Source organism: Pleuronectes platessa, chromosome 8 (assembly GCF_947347685.1).
Source record: "Pleuronectes platessa chromosome 8, fPlePla1.1, whole genome shotgun sequence".
Lineage (NCBI taxonomy): Eukaryota > Metazoa > Chordata > Actinopteri > Pleuronectiformes > Pleuronectidae > Pleuronectes > Pleuronectes platessa.
The window spans coordinates 17,117,564-17,136,971 of NC_070633.1; the positions used below are offsets into that span (position 1 = coordinate 17,117,564).

The 19,408-nt window shown below is 40.6% G+C and overlaps 1 non-coding gene across 1 annotated transcript; it reads left to right on the plus strand.

Moving 5' to 3' along the window:
• Positions 1-14,251: 14,251 nt before the first annotated feature.
• On the plus strand, positions 14,252-14,323 carry trnaw-cca (transfer RNA tryptophan (anticodon CCA)). The gene has a single exon. It is a non-coding gene; the product is annotated as a tRNA-Trp (tRNA).
• Positions 14,324-19,408: the final 5,085 nt, after the last annotated feature.

Below are 19,408 nucleotides of genomic sequence, written 5' to 3' on the forward strand. Positions count from 1 at the left end.
GCCATAGGATCCCAAATCCTTTCAATAAATGTAAATGGTTCCAAACCATAGGGTCCCAGACCCTTACAATTTCCTTCACTTCACTCTTATATACTTACATCTCGTATTTCTCTTTGTTCACAGTTAATTTAGTTATTTTTCCAATCACAGCCGTTTTAGTTATAAAAAGGTCGCTGCTCGCCTGTTTTAGGTTGACCGGTCTTTTCACTGTGAACAACGAGATCCTCGAGATGTAATTTTATCGTCAATACGATCTGTCCTTTTTTCCTTCACTGGATCACGTCGGGGTCACCAATTTTGTCGTCGCCAGGCTTTTAAACTTGAACTCGCCTCCGGCGATTGGACAAGCGTGTTTGTTGATCCAGGATTTGAGAAGGAATAATTAGACACTTATACATGAAGTTCTGGAAATTGAACATTTATTGTAAAATAAAGAAATACTTACAGAGAGTATCTGGGGTTCTGCCGGACACGTCACCAGGTTCACTGGATCATGTCGAGAAGAAGCCCCGTTCAATCCTAAATCCACAGTATATATAATCAGACACAGGGTGGGCACAGAGGCGGTTCTTTTTCCCTGAGGGAATTCAGCCATTGGCCAGATGTACACTGTTTCCTCAAAGTGCAGTTTTTTGCAAGCACATCACTTTCAACTGACCAGGTGTCCCACTACTGTGGCCTTGGCAAACAGGGAGCTTGCTACAGTGGAGAGACCCAGCAGATTAAGCATTTCAGGAGGATTTCATATCTTTTTCTCACCACGTTTCATGAAGCACCTCATTGTATTAGTTCTGGCTGATACAATGAATTTCCATCACACACTTTTCTCCGAATTGTATTTTGGGTCAGATTGGCATTCAGATTGATACCTGCTCTTTCAGTGGTCGTGCTCTGGGCCTGACCCTGCGTCTGAGTCAAAAAGATATACATCATTCCAAATATAAGAAACAGTTGTAGCATTATAGATTATATGGATTAAACAGCTAATATTTGTTCACAGGATATAGGTAAAATATAATCACAAAATACAGAGAAACATAGATATCTCAACAGGAGCTCATTCCATCATTTAGGAGCCAGGAAAGCAAACAGTCGTGATTTTGATGAGTGTTTAGCTCCAAGTGAAGGAGCAACGAGCCGATTGGCCGAATCAACGTTTGACCATGTCCTTGATGTAGACTGGACCTGATCCGTTAACAGCATGGTTTGCAGGTTCTAGTGTTTTGAACCGGACGCGGGCAGCCACTGGAGGAGGAGCGGAGTAGTGTGAGTGAATTTAAGTTGGTTAAAAACCACTCGAGCTGCTGCATTCTGGATGAGCTGCAAAGGTCGGATGGCAGTAGCAGATAGACCTGCCAGGAGGGAGTTGCAGTAATCTAGGCGTGAGATGACCAGAGCCTGGACCAGAACCTGCACTGCCTTCTGAGTGAGAAGGGGGCGTATTCTCCTGATGTTGTACAGCATGAATCTACAGGACCGTGTTGTTGCATTAATGTTGGCATTAAGGGAATGTTGGCTATCGAGTGTCACACCCAAGTTCCTAGCAGTCTGAGTGGGGGTTAACACAGAGTTGTCAAAGTTAATAGTCAGGTCGTGGATGGGAGAGCCTTTCCCTAGAAGGAAAAGTATTTCGGTCTTGTCAAGGTTAATCTTTAGATGGTGTGCAGACATCCACTGAGAGATGTCAGTCAGACAGGCAGAGATTTGTGCTGCTACCTGTGTTTCAGATCGGGGAAAAGACAGAATTAGTTGGGTAACCTCAGCATAGCTATGGTAGGAAAAGCCATGTGAGTGAATGATAGAGCCGAGAGAGTTGGTGTACAAGGAGAAGAGGAGAGGACCAAGGACTGAACCTTGAGGGACCCCAGTAGTGAGAGGACAAGGTTCAGACACAGATCCTCTCCAAGTTACCCTATAAGTGCGTTCATTGAGGTAGGAAGAGAGCAGGGAGAGAGCAGAGCCTGACACACCCAGGTCTTGAAGGGAGGAAATAATCTGGTGGTTCACTGTGTCAAATGCAGCAGAGAGGTCTAGAAGGATGAGGACAGAGGAGAGAGAGGCTGCTCTAGCAGTGTGAAGCTGCTCAGAGACAGCAAGGAGGGCAGTCTCAGTTGGGTGACCTGCCTTGAAACCAAAACTGGTGAGGGTCAAGAAGATTATTGTGGTTAAGATAGGAGGAGAGTTGATTAAAGATAGCCCGCTCAAGAGTTTTGGAAACAAAGGGAAGAAGAGAGACAGGTCTGTAGTTATTTACTTCAGACGGGTCAAGGGTGGGTTTCTTCAGGAGAGGATTTATTCTTGCCTCCTTCAGAGAATTAGGGAAACAGCCAGTTGACAGGGAAGTGTTGATAAGATGGGTAAGAAAAGGAAGAAGGTCAGGGGCAATCGACTGGAGAATGTGAGAAGGGATGGGGTCAAGGGGGCAGGTGGGCGGGCGGGCGGAGGTTACCAAGGTCAGAACTTGATTGGGAGACAGGGGGGTGAAAGAGGAAAGCGAAGGTGATGAAGATGAAGTTGATGGTTATAGAAGGAGGATCCGAAAATGAAGAGTGATGCTAGTAAATGGGTTTTATTAGCTTCTGAGTCTGTGTTAGCAAACCTCGACACATTCAGTGCCTTGCATAAGTATTCACCCCCTTTGGACTTTTCTACATTTTGTCATGGTATAACCACAGATTAAAATGTATTTCATCGTGAGTTTATGTAATGGACCAACACAAAATAGTGCATCATTTGGAAGTGGGGGGAAATATTACATGGATTTCACAATTATTTACAAATAAAAATCTGAAAAGTGTTGAGTGCATATGTATTCACCCCCTTTACTGTGAAACCCCTAACAAAGATCTGGTGCGACCAATTGCATTCACAAGTCACATTTGCAAGTCACATAATTAGTAAATAGGGTCCACCTGTCTGCAATTTAATCTCAGTATAAATACACCTGTTCTGTGACGGACTCAGAGTTTGTTGGAGATCATTACTGAACAAACAGCATCATGAAGACCAAGGAGCTCACCAAACAGTATAAAACTTATAGAAATGTATGTAAACTGATACTGCAAGGCAATAATTCAGGTTTTGTCATGTCTCATTATTAGAATGACATGGTTTTTGGTAACTTTGCATGTTGCAACATTAAGGATTTAATCTAGATTAAATTTGATCCTGTACATGGCTCATAATTACCTATGCTGTATAGAATACAGTCGTTTTTCAATCAAAGGATTTCCCTTTAGCGATGTGTACATCAGAGGCACAGATCAGAGGATCAGCAAAGAGGGAGCATCACTGTAGCAGCAGATATATAACAAGCCAGCCAGTGATGAGAGGGTGCGACAGGGTGCACAAGTCTTCCAGCTTCACACGTTAAAGCAAGGCAGTGGTTCGTATATTGGGTAGAGGTATCTCTGTAACACTCTCAGTCATTTAGCTTTACTGACAGTTAACTCGTTTGCATTTAAAATTTGTATGAATGTCGCTAAATATACCTTTTTTTAAATAATATAAAATTAGAACAATAATAATGGATGCTAACATTGTTCTTCCGATTTCTAAAAACTGGCAGTGGCATATATTAGAAAAGATCACAACAGTAATCCCGGAATCTGGTTGTCAAACGATCATATAAAGGAATAATTCGGGCTTGATGTTTTACCATAAAACTTAATGAAAGATAAGAAAAAAATCATCTGCAGAATGCCTTAAATCTTCTGGCAAAGTGACTGCTGATGAAAATTAATCTTACAGCTAACTCGTATGCATTTAAAATTTGTTCGATTTTTGCTAAATTTATATTTTTTCAATAATATAAAACATGAATAATTAATAAATGGATGCTTAAATTGTTCAGATTTCTAAAACCTGGCAGTGGCATATATTAGAAAAGAACACAACAGTAATCCCGATTCTGGTTGTCAAACGATCATATAAAGAAATAATTGGGGCTTAATGTTTACCATAAAACTAAATGAAAGATAAGAAAACACAAATAGATATTTTTTCATTGTTTATTCTGTGGTATTAAGATTTTTATCTAAATTCAGATCAAAATTTAATATACACATATTACTGGAGTCAACTCACTAAAAAAAAGTCTAAATTAATGCAGACTCATCTCAAAGTCAAAAATTAATTCAGATAACAAATAAGCTAGAGATACCAAGACAATTAGTGTAACTGCGTGTCAATTCAGTCGTCTTTTTTTTAAAACTGCATAAAAGAGAGAAAAGTAAATTATGAGAAATCCCTTAAAAGTGTGAATCTAAATCCAGCAATGATAGGAGACAAATTAATTTCGTTTTGCCAACAAAGGAAGCAACTTTGTCCTTAAAAAACCAAAGATGCAGTTAAGACAATCAATTTCTGTGTGTACATTTATGTTACACTATGGCCTGTTATAGGGGGGTGGGGGGGGGACCTTAATCAGTCTCTCCCTAGAATTCACAGCTCCATGTTACCGGCACAAAAGGCCTTGAATAGGAAACTTCCAGGTGCACCCAACAAGATGGACACTATAGCAGGATAGCAGCTTCAGAACTAGTCTCCAGATGGAGCAAGACGTTCTGTTTTCCCAGGGAGTGCGGTAACTAGTCTCTTTACTAGAATCATTGTAATTCTGTACAGGCTTCAAGTTGCTGTGTTGGGTTGGTAGGGGATTGTGTATTCTTGACTCTTGCAGATTAAGTTATATGGGCCGCCGTTCCAAAACCTACATTCAAGTCTACACCTACGGTTCATAAAGGAGGAATCCTTCACGTTCAGATCTATGGTATTTAAAAGCTTCTTCTGGAAAAAGGTTTCCACTTTGAATTGTATTCAGTCAAACAGTTGTCCCTCTGAAGGCAGTTGTAATTAGGATTACTGTAATTCCAGTGATTGAATCAAAGTGCCACCAAAAAAACATTTGTGCATCAGTGATAACTTGGGGGTCATCATAATAACATTGTTATGTTGGATTGAGGGGCCTTCAGACATTTGTCCCCAACGAGTTTGGATCATTAGTTCTATGGAAAACTTTTGGCAATAGTCCTTTTGTTGGGCAATTTACTAGTACAGTAGCAGCATTAGTTTATTTAGTCCAAACATTTTATGAAATGTATTACCTCTAATCGAATTGGACACAATCAGTAATTGGTGTTTTGAGCCCATTTGTTTCACAGCTATGGAGCTAGAGCCAGAGGCCCTTAATCCCAATCTCAGAATCCTCAAGTTTTTTAAAGGGCATTTTTATTCAACTGCCTCATTATTAGAATGACATGGTTTTTGGTAACTTTGCATGTTACAACATTAAGGATTTAATCTAGATTAAATTTGATCCTGTACATGGCTCATAATTACCTATGCTGTATAGAATACAGTCATTTTTCAATCAAAGGATTTTCCATTAGCGATGTGTACATCAGAGGCACAGATCAGAGGATCAGCACAGAGGGAGCATCACTGTAGCAACAGATCTAGAACAAGCCAGCCAGTGATGACAGGGTGCGACAGGGTGCACAAGTCTTCCAGCTTCACACGTTAAAGCAAGGCAGTGGTTCGTATATTGGGTAGAGGTATCTCTGTAACACTCTCAGTCATTTAGCTTTACTGACAGCTAACTCGTATGCATTTAAAATTTGTGTGAATGTCGCTAAATATACCTTTTTTAAAATAATATAAAAATAGAACAATAATAATGGATGCTAACATTATTCCGATTTCTAAAAACTGGCAGTGGCATATATTAGAAAAGATCACAACAGTAATCCCGGGATCTGGTTGTCAAACGATCATACAAAGGAATAATTCGGGCTTGATGTTTTACCATAAAACTTAATGAAAGATAAGAAAAAATTCATCTGCAGAATGCCTTAAATCTTCTGGCAAAGTGACTGCTGATGAAAGTTAATCTTACAGCTAACTCGTATGCATTTAAAATTTGTTAAATTTTTGCTAAATTTATATTTTTTCAATAATATAAAACATGAATAATTAATAAATGGATGCTTAAATTGTTCAGATTTCTAAAACCTGGCAGTGGCATATATTATAAAAAGAACACAACAGTAATCCCGATTCTGGTTGTCAAACGATCATATAAAGAAATAATTGGGGCTTAATGTTTACCATAAAACTAAATGAAAGATAAGAAAACACAAATAGATATTTTTCCATTGTTTATTCTGTGGTATTAAGATTTTTATCTAAATTTAGATCAAAATTTAATATACACATATTAATGGAGTCAACTCACAAAAAAAAAGTCTAAATTAATGCAGACTCATCTCAAAGTCAAAAATTAATTCAGATAACAAATAAGGTATAGATACCAAGACAATTAGTGTAACTGCGTGTAAATTAATGCAGACTCATCTCAAAGTCAAAAATTAATTCAGATAACAAATAAGCTAGAGATACCAAGACAATTAGTGTAACTGCGTGTCAATTCAGTCGTCTTTTTTTTAAAACTGCATAAAAGAGAGAAAAGTAAATTATGAGAAATCCCTTAAAAGTGTGAATCTAAATCCAGCAATGATAGGAGACAAATTAATTTCGTTTTGCCAACAAAGGAAGCAACTTTGTCCTTGAAAAACCAAAGATGCAGTTAAGACAATCAATTTCTGTGTGTACATTTATGTTACACTATGGCCTGTTATAGGGGGGTGGGGGGGGGACCTTAATCAGTCTCTCCCTAGAATTCACAGCTCCATGTTACCGGCACAAAAGGCCTTGAATAGGAAACTTCCAGGTGCACCCAACAAGATGGACACTATAGCAGGATAGCAGCTTCAGAACTAGTCTCCAGATGGAGCAAGACGTTCTGTTTTCCCAGGGAGTGCGGTAACTAGTCTCTTTACTAGAATCATTGTAATTCTGTACAGGCTTCAAGTTGCTGTGTTGGGTTGGTAGGGGACTGTGTATTCTTGACTCTTGCAGATTAAGTTATATGGGCCGCCGTTCCAAAACCTACATTCAAGTCTACACCTACGGTTCATAAAGGAGGAATCCTTCACGTTCAGATCTATGGTATTTAAAAGCTTCTTCTGGAAAAAGGTTTCCACTTTGAATTATATTCAGTCATCAGTTGTCCCTCTGAAGGCAGTTGTAATTAAGGTAACTGTAATTCCAGTGATTGTCCTGTAGTGTTGTACTGCTTGTATTTGGGGAAGGGTTTTGTGGGGAGATGTTTTTTTCTTTGCATTTTTCAGTGTGCTGTGTCCTGTGCGCTTTCCAATACCCAAGATCACCAGGAACTCCTAACTCATTGTTTATACAAGTTCCCTTGTGCATCAAGCATCACGTAAGGTCACTCAATTTATTCACATTTCTGATAAGTGACATTATCTGCAGTAAAGCTTATGGGCAAGGATAACAATGGTCAGTTCTACGATTACCTTGAGGGTTATAGTTTTTTTTTCTTGACTACCTCTGGTTTGATCTTGGAGATAAGTCCGAAGGGAGAATGCGGTCTACCTGAGACAACACAGGAATCATCTCAACCAACATGCAGTTTGAACAATGGCATTCAGGTTGCTTTTTGCTGAATGGATTGAAATGATCAGCCCTCAGCTGCTAGCCCATGCGCAACTGTAGGTTGCTCATATTAAGTTCTTGAAATCGCGCAACAGCCTTCCTCAGTAGCTGAGCTTTAATCTGAATCCTTGCTGGCCTTCGCACACTGTTTGTGTGTGTGCCTTTTTTCTTTTCCCTTCGGTTTCTCAGGTTTCACTTCCCAAATTGTCTTTGCATGTCATCTGGGATGGCCTAACCTGTGTTGGAACACTGAGAATCCAGTCACATTAAGATCAAGAGCTGCAAGCTTGTCTCGCTATCACTGCATCACTTCAGTCTCATGGGTGGTAAGTTAAGTTATTTCGGTTCCCTTGATTTTTCTTTAACACGCCATGGCTTAAATGTGTAACTCAACATGTTGCATGCACATCAGCTCTGCAGAACATTTTATTTGTAATGCACAACATAATGTTCATGTAGTTGTTGTCAAACACTGCAGTAGTGTTCAGTCGAGGGTTTTTCTTGAGGGGGGACGGGCAACACTTTTCTCTCTTTTCAGATTTCTTGTTCAGCTTAACTTGCGACTGAGCCAGGCGACTTAACCCTCTGCAGGGAGTCATGGGATGTCTTGGTACAGCCAGCCTCTAGGGTCTTTATTTCTTTGATGAATTGTGCATCGCGGAGGGCCGATAGCTGTGGTAAAAGGTGCTACGCCATTGGCGGTAAACAAAAAATTGCACTGATCATTTGTCTCATTTGAATTTCAGTGTGGGGTTCATGTGGGAGGGGGTGGGGAGATTTACATTGTCTCATCTTTTTTCCATTACAGCGTTAAGCTTGGAAAGAAAGCCATACCAGAACGCCTGAATCCTGCCGAATGTCAAACGGGAAAACAATATTATCAGGGATGCTGGTATCGTGGCTTTGCTAATATGGATAAGAAGATATCTTTGAATTAGTCATTCGCCAATTCAGTGTCGTTGTGGGGAATGCTGGGGATTGGGGAAACCAGTTGTCTCTTTCTTCTAGTTTCAGCCTCTTGACCGAGAGAAATCCCCATGTGGTGACATAACAATATATCAGCCAGGTGCTGAGTGATTTTCTTTTCTTGGGGGAACGAAGTCTTGGTATGTACTGTGGTTGCTGTCTTGGAACAAAGTCTTGGTACCAGGCTTCAAGTTGCTTTGTTGGGTTGGTAGGGGACTGTGTATTCTTGACTCTTGCAGATTAAGTTATATGGGCCGCCGTTCCAAAATCTACATTCAAGTCTACACCTACAGTTCATAAAGGAGGAATCCTTCGCGTTCAGGTCTGTGGTATTTAAAAGCTTCTTCTGGAAAAAGGTTTCCACTTTGAATTGTATTTATTCAAACAGTTGTCCCTCTGAAGGCAGTTGTAATTTGGATTACTGTAATTCCAGTGATTGTCCTGTAGTGTTGTACTACTTGTATTTGGGAAAAGGGTATTGTGGGGAGACGCTTTTTCCTTTGCATTTTTCAGTGTGCTGTGTCCTGTGCGCTTTCCAATACCCAAGATCACAAGGAACTCCTAACTCATTGTATCCCTGCACTTCTCTTCACAGAAATAAGAGTGTGAGACTGGCTCAAGAACGAGTGAATACCTCTAACCTGGAGCAGGTAGTAAGGTGATGGCTTAACTTTTCAAAATGAACTTCTGCAATTTTGTAGTTGAAAAATGACATCTAGGAACTGGCTTTATGTTAACCTCAAATAATTAGTAACAATAATGCTTTACTAGCATTTCTCTTTGGCCACAGGGCCTCCTGACTGTGATAAATCCCAATGTGGTGATAGAATAATATAGCAGCCAGGTGCTGAGTGGTTTTCTTTTGCTGGGGGAACAAAGTCTTGGTTTTGTTCCTCCAGGTTTTGCTTTTGCCCTTATTACAGCAAAAACAAAAAAGCAAAAGACCCCGGTGGTGGCACTCCTGACTTTGTCAGGACAGGGTTCAACTCCCTGCGGTGTCTTGCTTTTATGAATGCTGTGCAATGGGGTGCAAAGAAAATGGTGTGTTAGAGAAGAACCCAATTTATTTGGGGGCCGATTCAGATCCAGGATTTTTTTTTCCCAAGTTCTTTAACATTGAGAAAAAAAAATATTCCCCGCAAATACTTCATTGATCTTGATGAGTTCAGGGAACTGATATCTATGAGCGTGTGAAATTTGTTGCAGTTTGATTAAATTCAAACGGATTGACTGGCCTTTTTCTGACATTGACAGTTGGGCCATTAGTGACTGAAAAGGTTCAAGCAGAAGAAAAAACGCTTATCTAAACATGCATCTCTCAAACTGAATAAGTATGATCTGATCTAAGTTCAGAAATAAATATAATAATAATACACCATCCTGATCATTTCTTTCCTGAGCAATGACTTGTTGCACTTTCACTTTAATTCCTCAGATTAAACAAACATGTTAATTCATTAATACACAGATTTTGTCGGCTTTAGACGGAGCCTCACTGTTTCCCCTGTTATGTGTTGAGGTTTGCTAACAAAGACTCAGAAGCTAATAAAACCCATTTACTAGCATCACTAAAATACAATTTAATACTACATGAGATCTTGTTTACAAACTCCAAAGTGTAAAAACCACACAATGTGGTCAGGGTATGTTTGTCCAGGAACAGTGAGTTCCTGATGTCCTTGTGGATTTTGTTGCATTTGAACAGAACCAGGTTCATCTTCTCATATAACTCTCAGCGAGATCACAAATAAACATATTTTCATAAAACTTTGAACTATTTACAGATTAGAATTAGTGGGCTTGATATCCTGCAGAAACAACATATATATTTACATTTTATGATGAAGAAAATAATAGTGGTTGTCATAGGCCTCATGTAACCTTATGTATCTATTTGTGTGAGTGTGTGTGTGTTTGTTCGTGTGCATGCATGCGTTTGGTTACATTTGACCAGAAGTGTTTTAAAAGCAGCCCTGTGATGCTGCTGCTGTTTGACATAGTTAGGGAAATTCCATCTTATTAGACTTAATTATCATTCTTCAATCTGTTTCTGCTGAAATGAGGTCTAGACCAGTGATACCAGTAACCCGTTACTCTGATCAGACCACTTTTTTCAGTAACGAGTAATCTAACGCGTTACTATTTCCAAACCAGTAATCAGATTAAAGTTACTTGTCCCAGTCATTCTGCGTTACTATTTTGTGATTAATAGTAAAATATGTATTTGATTTCTTCTTGCGTCTCTCGGAGTGAAGTCATGTAGCCCAGTGATTTTCAACCAGCGTGCCGCGGCACACTAGTGTGCCGTGAGAGATCATCTGGTGTGCCGTGGGAAATATCTAATATCTAGTGTTGCACCGATGTATCGGCCGAACAGCGGTAGCGGCTCCGCCGGAGGCTCGGTTTGCGGCACGCCTCAACATTTTTATGGGGGGAGGGGGGGGGAAGTCCTCGTCCGCGGCGCCTCACGGTGTCGCTGGTGCGGGAGCTTTCTTTCTCTTGGGCCGCGGGGCGGTGTCCGTCGGCGGTGCGGAAGGCGGGCCGTTGGAGGGGACCGGGTACGGCGGTCGGCGGCAGCGACTCTAGACTCGTGTCGGGCCCTTCTCGCGGATCACCTCAGCTACGGCGCCCGCTGGGGGGACCCTCTGTTCGCGCGGGTGGCCCCCTCCGGCGGTTTCTAATAAAGTGAGTGTTTGCAAAACCGGTTGTCATTTTTATGTTGAGGCGGCGGGGTGTTGTCCGCAGCTGCTGAATGTAACTAATAAAGTAACTTGTAATCTAACTTAGTTACTTTTAAAATGAAGTAATCTGTAAAGTAACTTTGGCAACACTGGTTAGAAGTCACTACATCATAATGATGTGATTTTAATTATCGTTTAAAATTTATTTTCTGCAAAGAACAAATTTTTTCACTTTTGTTTACTGATTGTCTTGCACTCGTACTGCATCCATCTAAAGTAGCATTACAACTTCCAAACACAGACCTTGTGGCACAACTGTAGTGCATCTGACTCCAGATCAGAAGGCTCTGACTCAAATCATGTCGAGGTATTATTGAAATCAACATGTCCTGTGATATTTTCCAGTATTATCAACAGTTCACTGTTGAAATTGAAGGTGACATGTTAGAGAACGCTCTCTATCAAATCTGAAAATATCCGCCTTGTGCAGAACTCATTGGTTCAATGTTGAATCCCTCTAAATTAACATTACTGTAAGTTTGTGATCTGTGCAAGTAATATGTTCACTCTGTTTTGGTAACTGCTTAATTTATGGCCTTTTCACATTTATTGCATACATTTAAAGTAAAGGCCAATGTATGCTTCTGCGTTTTGACGGACACGGACAGATAGGACCGCCCTCTCCAACGTGGAACGCCCTCTCCGTGCCTCTCCGAGGCTCCCCGGAGAGCTTTTCGTGCCGCGCTCATTTTTCTAACTATACGTCGAAATGACGGACAGCCCACGGATAGCACTTGGCTGTGATTGGTCCGCTAACGCCAGCATTTCGGAATGGAAACTTCCTGTTCCATTCCCTACATCACAATAAACCAAAATCACAACTACGACTCTATGATTATTGTGACAAGTATGTCCGGCTGGCGGTGGCTGGTTAGAGCACTTACAGCATGTGTGTACGGTCACATACGGTTATAACGAACTTTGATAACGGGGCTAGCGGGCTAGCCACCATGCTAACTGCGGTGGGAACAGCGCAAAAACCCGCTGACTTTAATCCCACGGCTCATGACACTGTTTCTCAAACACCGTCAGGTTAGAAGCAAACACTTGGTAGTAGCTAGTATCGGCTGTCCGTGCTGACTGTGTGTGGAAGCTGGGGGGAGCTAGCTGCCTCCGTGTAGCTTCAAGCTGTTGCAGCTGTTGAATTAGCAACGCAGTTTGGAAACAAGACCGGGGAACCGCTGCGCTAAGACACGATAACACAAGCATTTTGACCCGCTGGGTGTCACTTTATTCAGCAAAAACTGTCGTGTCATCAACATCATTTTTCTGTTACCATCGTTCACTGTGTTTGAGGAGCCGGGAGGACGTAAATAAACCAGCGTGGACTTCTTCTATATACCTCATGAGGTAGGCTTGTCTAAGCTCGACTTCCGTTTCGCCATCTACTGTTCTGGCGGTGAATTGTTTTCACAATAAAAAGGCTCGTAGAACTATAAATCAAAAAGGGTCCGTCCGATCCGTCCGTCCGTCATTCCGAATCGGAGAAGCATACTGAGGCCTTAACATGACGATATCCAACGTTAGACTTTGTGTTGCAATGGCAGCATGTCTGACTCCAGATCAGAACGCTTGAATTTTTTTTACTCAAGGTATCGTCGGAAGAGGTATGCTTTTAGTTTTCAGCGGAAGATGTGTAAACTTTCTGATGCCCGGATGTCGATGGGGAGCTCATTCCATCATTTAGGAGCCAGGACAGCAAACAGTCGTGATTTTGATGAGTGTTTAGCTCCCAGTGAAGGAGCAACGAGCCGATTGGCCGAATCAGAGCGGAGTGAACGTGCTGGGGTGTAACGTTTGACCATGTCCTGGATGTAGACTGGACCTTATCCGTTCACAGCATGGTTCACAGGTTCTAGTGTTTTGACCCGGATGCGGGCAGCCACTGGAGGAGGAGCGGAGTAGTGTGAGTGAATTTAGGTTGGTTAAAAACCAGTCGAGCTGCTGCATTCTGGATGAGCTGCAAAGATCGGATGGCAGTAGCAGGTAGACCTGCCAGGAGGGAGTTACAGTGCTCTAGGCGTGAGATGGCATGTTCTTTTCCAGGATATCACAGTCATCCCCATATACTTAGCGTGATGTGTTAGAGAGCTGTGACGGGAATTTTACCATTTGGGCATTGATTGATGGAAGGAACTACTTTGATGTATAGAAAGATGAGCAAATGCAGTCCCTTAGGAATCAGGGTGTTTTGCTTAAGTAATTGATGGTTATATTACTTCCTAACTTACAGGGTCACTTAACAAACACTTCACAGGGAGGGGGATGTTAGTGGGTTGTAAAACACTGATAAGCGATCCGTGAAAACAGATGTTTGACTCGAGGGGCTTGAGACCAAGTAGAAGACAGGATACTGATCACCTATTTCTAAGGATCAAAGAGGTTAATTGATAACATGTGTTCCTCTCCAGGAGGAGCTTGTAACTGTATAAGAGGGATGTGTGTTCTGTATGTCATTGCTCATTGTATGAAATCTTTGCCATGGTCTTGTACACTGATGCCCATCTGCAGATGCTGAATTAAACTACCAGAAAGAACAATTGCAATGACTTGTGCTTGACTATAGAGAAAATTCTACGACAGAGCGCTCTCCATATAATTAAATTACTAAATGTCTGAAAACTCATAGGTTCAGCTTTCAACCCTGTTTCCTTGACGATCTTTGCATTTGTATTGAATCGCTCTAAATTAACATCACTTTAGGTTGTTAGAGACCTTTTGGCTCAAAGGCAGCACGTCTGACTCCAGATCAGAAGGATGCTTGTCCAAATCACATCAAGGTCAAAAAGGATATTTGGAGATTCCAGCGTCCTGTAAAAATGTCCACGATAATTTAGTCACCAGATATCCACCAACATTTAGGGTGACATGTTAACATGCATTCTCTACCATCACTTTATCAAAACACCAATTCAGTAAATATCGTTATTTACAAAGAACACATCGGTTCACCCTTACATATTGCTTTAATGATGACCTTTACTCTTCTATTGCATCCCTATAAAGTGGCATTACTGTCCAAGACAATGGACCCTGTGGCGCAACGGTAGCGCGTCTGACTCCAGATCAGAAGGCTGTGTGTTCAAATCACGTCAAGGTCAAATCGGGTTTATTGCAGTCAATGGGTCCTGTGTTCCTTACCTGAAATGTATTTTAAAATTAATCATTTTTAAACAATTTTTCTGCAAAGAACACTTTTGAAATACTGATTTATAGATGGCCTTTGCACTTGTACTGAATCTGTCTAAAATAGCATGACAACTTCCAAAAACACAGACCTTGTGGCACAACTGTCGTGCATCTGACTCCAGATCAGAAGGCTGCATGCTCAAATCACGTCAAGATATTGTTGCCTTCAATGTGTCCAGTTATTTTCCAGGTTGTCACTAGTTCACTGTCAACATTTTGTGTATAACCTGTCTCACCAGTGACAGAGAGGAAGTTAAGGGAGAGAGCCTGGAAACAAAGACATTGACTTCTGTGTTTGATTAGAAGACCGTCACTAAGTTTTTGTATGATGACGCCATCGTGTGACCATTTTATAAAAACTGCATTAACCTGAAAAGTTTTTTTTTTAAACAAGACAGACAATGAAATACTACAGCAGCGTTTGAAATCATAAAATTAATTTGCTCATGAATTTTGCATGAGAAGACCCGTATTGAGGTATCTGTACTTGATGACTTCTATTTAATGCCACTTTAGACATCTAATGAATTATGTTCTTTTTACTAAATGTAACCCAGATCTCCTGGGCCTGAGTTCGTAAACACAAAAAATGAATATGATCTCAGAAGAATATTTGAAACGAAACTTATCTTTTGTTTTAATTCCTCCAATTAAAATTAAAGACCACCACAACTGTATTTTAAAAGTCAAAACCTTTACAGGTGTTTATTAACAATATGAAATAAATGAAATTGTTGTGAGCTCCTCTCTCAGGAAGTAAAATATTTACAAAATAAAATAAATGCACAACAGTTATATGAAATATAACTTTTCTCAAATGCACAAAATAAAATACAGGGTCTCTTTAAATTGTTTTACCCGTTCCTATGAATTCACCCTGTAAATCACTGAAAAAGGGTTAAATAAAATCTTTACCTTTCACAGGTCTCTGAATCAAAACAAAACAATAATCAACTTTAAATTAACTCACAAACATCACATGTGGACCAGAAATGATAAAACTCAAAACTCAGTTGCAGGCCTGTAGTGATGCTCGGGTTCGGTGAGGCCTGAAAACTATTATGGCCACTTCACTCAGTCAAGAGCATAAAATAAAAGCACGTGCATTGTCACATCAGTTCAATACTCACAGGTCCAAACGAGGAGCAATAGGGCAATGACAGTCACAGATAGGGGTGATGGCAGTCACAATCCAAACACAGGCAGCACACAGCAACGAAAATCCGGGGAAGAATAAAACAGCAGGGTCCATCAACCAGCATCCATCTCAGGTTCTCTCTCTCTCTCTTCAACAGACGTCCGTCTCCTTTGGCAAGTTACATAGAAGAGTAATATATCAGGACCACGAGTAGTCGACCTCGATGACACCTCTTAAATGTTTCCCACAGCACTACACTTTTCCTCAGGACACCGGACAATCTGTCTCTCTCTCTAACTCACCTGCTCAAAGCATGCTGAACCTCATCCTACACTTCATGTCCCTCCCCATACCAGACTTGGATTGGCTGTGAATTTGCTACTACCCAATGAGAAATGCAGAAACTGAATGACTGACACACAACAGAGAAAAAGTTAGATTTCACATTAAAAGCACTCAAATCAAGTTTCTCGTCTTCTCAATCACAGAGCCTTTTAACCACACATCTATTTATTGCTTTACTTTTTTAACTGTAAATAGCTAAACTTATTAACTGTACATATTATATCTATTACATTTTATCCCGTATTTAACCTTATTTTAACTACTATTTTTAATAATATGAACTTATCTAATTATCATGAACTTTCTCTTTTAATACAACATTTTTTATGCTATTTTGAGATTAATTTTATGCACTGTATCCTAATGATTTTATACAGGGCTACATAAAGCTTTAGTTAAAGGTTACATTGCAGATTGGGAAAAGCAAATATGTTCAGAGATACTGAAGTTGGAAACGAAGATGAAAGATGCAGCTTACGACCAACACTACTCGTTTAAACATGGAGCTGGTTCTGTTATGGTTCAAGCCTGGATAGCTGCCGCTGGAGCCGGCACGTTGACATTTACTGATGATTTTCACTGCTGATGGAAGCAACATGAGTTTTTTTAAGCTCAGATTGATGTATAAAAACATTTATTCATTCAGCATCTATATGATTTTCCTAGACAAACAAACAAAGCAACCAAAGATCTTTTCAGGTTTAAGAAATGGAATATATTCCTCTCAGTCTCAATGAGCTGCATCACACTTGTTGCAGAGTAAAGGCAAAGGCCAGGGAGAGCGTCACCATGGACAAGAGAAGCCTACACTGTCTTTGACTACAGTGAATTTCCCATACAGAAATTAAATAAGATGATTTTCTTGACTGAATGTGTCCAATTACTTTTGAATCTCCAAACATTGAGCATTACTTATTAAAAAAAAAAATGTTTTCCGATTGGAAATCTGGAATAATATTTTTACAATAGTCATTTTGAGTATTGAAAAGGTTTATTGTCACAGTGCATATCAACGAAACTATTTATCAATATGACTTCATTTATATAGAACATTTCATGCAGGAAAAATAATATTATTTTCATAAAATCCTGAGAAGGAAGAGATTTATTTAAGTGAGTAAAATCAATAAAGTAAAGTGCATTAGAGGAAAAATAATACCAAAATATTAAAGTAAGTACGTTTTAAAAAAGGTACTCCAAAAATGTAAATGGCTAAAATATGAATCAGCTGATGGGAACATGATCTAAGACATCTGTGAATGGATGAATAATTTCAGGAGAGGATTTCCTGTGGAAGCATAATTTGATCAAGGTATTTTCCTCGGTTCCTAATTTGAACTGAAACAAAAGTTTCTACACACTGACAGTTATAATAATCAGACATAAACGAAACTTGATTTATTTTTTCATGCAACATAAACACTGAGGTAATGAAGAGAGGCCACCAACCTTGTTGCACCTGATCCTCCTTCAGTCAATGTGCAGAGGTCTGACCTGTCAATCACCAGCAGCTGTCCATTGTTAAGCTGGGATTGATCGGCAGCATTTATTAACCCGCACCTCCGTCTGCATGTTCAGTGTGATCCTTCAGCATGACGACTGCATGGTTCTTCTTTGGGTAAGCTGCTGTTCTTGTGTCACAGGCAATTTGTCTGTTTGGAAACTTGTGTTCTTATGTTTGATTTTAAATAATTTCAGGGCTTCCCTCTGGGCTCTGCTGATTGTGGACATGTGCTGTGGTCCTGTCCAGAGAGGTAATCTCTCAGTCTGGTTGAAACATCTACATGCTTCCGTTAAATTCACGTCTGAATAACGTCTCTTGTGTTCAGGCTTTAATCCCGGTGCGTCTAGTTCTGTGTATCCAAGATCAGGCGCTAGTCAGGGAATGCCTTCCAGCCAGTATTCACCTGGAGTCATGCCTGAGGGCCAGAGCCAGAGAGCGAAGGAGGATCCTGCAGGCCCAGCACAGTCAGGAGCTGGATTTCAATCTGGCTCAGAAGGTAGAATATCTAATTCTTTAGAAAATATTTTTTTGTATCTACAACATAACTCTTGTTGCCAGTATCTTGTGTTTTTTGTTAACCATCGTTAAATAGAATCCTGTAGAAAAGTGCCCTGACAGGTGTTCAGTGGTTAGTGATTGAAGTTGCAATTGTCAAGTACAAATGATTTTGTCCAGACTCATTGGAGCGTCTGAATTTATCTCTGCACGCACCTTGTGCATAAGCTAATACTGGGTTGAGGCTCAATAACTTCACCATATCAGGTGGATTTTAGTCCTTTGGCAGGATTTTGAATGAAGGGCTTGGTTACTTTTGTGAATTCAGATTTTTACTCTGATGCACCTCATTTGATCTTGCTCATTTTATTTTTCCACAGAGAGCAAGTGGCTCTTTGCACCTCCGATCGTCGACTATGAGGAAACATCTCCACCGCTGTACCAGGCAGGGGAGCTGTCCCAATTCGAAAGGTCCATTGATGCTGGCGACTATGACTACGAGACTGTGGAAGAAGGCCCCCTGCCGCCACCTTATTATGGACCAGAGTATGATCACACGCCTCTGGATGAAAATCTTGAAGGGTTCACCAGCCCACCTCTCCCAGATGGACGCTGGATCGCTTATCCTTACTACGACTACAGGTTCCTGACTGGCCAATATCCAACAGGCACAGTGAGTTACTTCAGCAGCAGTTCAGACCAAGGATCCGACAACTACGAAGAGGTTCACTATGTGAGAGACTTCCCTGCTCCACCACAGCCAATCAACTCTCCCATGGCTAAAACTCCTGAGGTTCCACAGGCTCCAAAGCGACCCTTTTATTCAGGTAGACCAGCCAAGCAACCAATTCGCCAGGCAGGTGGTTAAGGGAGCCAATCTAACGCAGTCCAGGTAAATTGACACAATCTGGCACAAAATCGTGTCTATTTTTTGTACATGTGCTAATGTTGACCTTGTCTTTCAGCATGGCTAAGACGTGGATCCCTCAAAAGGATGTTTCAAAATTCAATAAAAGACCTTTCAAATACTTGCGTTTCATGCATTTTTATTGACCAGTAAAGGACTTGTTCCATGTGGCAGCGTAATTGAATGGTGGTGACAAATCAATCATGGGGAAAAGATTGGTTTAACATGCAGCCTCCTCTGCCCTTAATGTACATGTGAAACTCCACAAGTTTCCAAACTGCTATCCCACATGCTCTTTAAACCTAACCCCCTTCTGTCAACATGTTTTTTTTTTTTTTTTTTTTTTATTTGTTTACACTACATTTAAATGAAATGGTGGCAAACACTGACAAGTATTGTGAAGCTAACATTGCAGTAAAAGACCAGTCTGGTTGGTGTCATCAGAAAACCACTTGAACAATTCCTGTCAACTTTATGGGCTGGGGTTCTATAGTGAGGAAAAGCTTCAACTGCAGGTGAGGTGGGGGGGGGGCAACAAGTAGTCAAATGACAGCTCTACTTGACTCCATGGTTTCATGGCCTCCTCTGTCCAGAGAGGACATGGAAAT